Source organism: Bos indicus, chromosome 11, assembly GCF_029378745.1.
Source record: "Bos indicus isolate NIAB-ARS_2022 breed Sahiwal x Tharparkar chromosome 11, NIAB-ARS_B.indTharparkar_mat_pri_1.0, whole genome shotgun sequence".
NCBI lineage: Eukaryota > Metazoa > Chordata > Mammalia > Artiodactyla > Bovidae > Bos > Bos indicus.
In genome coordinates this window covers 91,994,341-91,995,949 of record NC_091770.1, presented here as the reverse complement: position 1 = coordinate 91,995,949, position 1,609 = coordinate 91,994,341, and positions in this window count along the sequence as shown.

Below are 1,609 nucleotides of genomic sequence, written 5' to 3'. Positions count from 1 at the left end.
CCTGTGGTCATGTATGGATGTGAGAGTTGGACTGTGAAGAAGGCTGAGCACTGAAGAACTGATGCGTTTGAACTGTGGTGTTGGAGAAGACCCTTGAGAGTCCTTTGGACTGCAAGGAGATCCAACCAGTCCATTCTGAAGGAGATCAGCCCTGGGATTTCTTTGGAGGGAATGATGCTAAAGCTGAAACTCCAGTACTTTGGCCACCTCATGTGAAGAGTTGACTCATTGGAAAAGACTCTGATGCTGGGAGGGATTAGGGGCAAGAGGAGAAGGGGATGACAGAGGATGAGATGGCTGGATGGCATCACTGACTCAATGGACGTGAGTCTGAGTGAACTCCGGGAGTTGGTGATGGACAGGGAGGCCTGGCATGCTGCAATTCATGGGGTTGCAAAGAGTCGGACACGACTGAGCGACTGATCTGATCTGATCTAGGATGATACTGATGACATTAGAAGCTGCTAACACGTCTGGCTTCCCAGGTGGCGCTAGTGGTAGAGAACCCGCCTGCCAATGCAGGTAAACGTAAGAGACGCGGGTTTGATCCCTGGGTCGGGAAGATCCCCTGGAGGAGGAAATGGCAACCCACCCCAGTATCCTCCCCCGGAGAATCCCAAGGACAGAGGAGCCACCCGGTGGGCTGCAGTCCATAGAGTCATGTAGAGTTGTACACAACTGAAGCAACTTAGCATGCATGCAACACTTTTGGGGACCACAAGGTAGGTCAGCCTTAGGATGAAATTGACAATAGGATCCTAGGAGCCGAGACACTGAAGGAACCGTAGTCCTCGATGACAGCCCTGAGCCAGGGGATCCAGCCTTATCTAAAGTGTGCACGGCCTGTGGGCTCTTGAATGTGTGAGCCAACAAAGTCCCATCATTAAGACACTTGGAATCAGGTTTCTCTTAGAACTAAAAATATCCCCATTGAACCCTTCTAGAACTGTTAGTTCCCTAAAGTCTGGCTTTCCATGAGCTCCAGCACCCATTACATCACCTGGCTCACAGACACTGCTAAGAGTATCTATTAGATGAATGAATAAATGAATCATCACCTCCACTCGCATCATGCCTCATAAGAAGTGCTTTTTTGCAATCAAGAAAAATGTTTTTGATTGTGGACTCTGTGTCCTACTACAAAGTAGATGCTTTTCTACCTGGTCAGAGTGAGAGGTGATAGTCCTCTGTCGTGTCCAACTCTCCAACTCTTTGTGACCCCATGGACTGTAGCCCAGCAGGCTCCTCTGTTCATGGGATTCTCCAGGCAAGAAGTGGAGTGGGTAGCCATTCCTTTTTCCAGGGGATCTTCCTGACTCAGGGATCAAACCCTGGTATCCTGCATTGCAGGAAGATTCTTTACCATCTGAGCCACTGGGGAAGCCCTTTCTATCTGGTACCTGGAATTATTTCTTCTAGAGCTTCAGGCTGTAACTTTCAGCTCTGGGTTCAGTGTGGCTCGAGGTCAGTGATGCAGGGGACAAACTTCCTCCATCAGAGTAGAACAGCCATTCTCAAGCAGGATAATTTTTCACAATCACCACCACTGCTGCACACTCACACCCACTCCTGCACCAACTCCCGGGATATTTTGCAATGTCTTAAGATC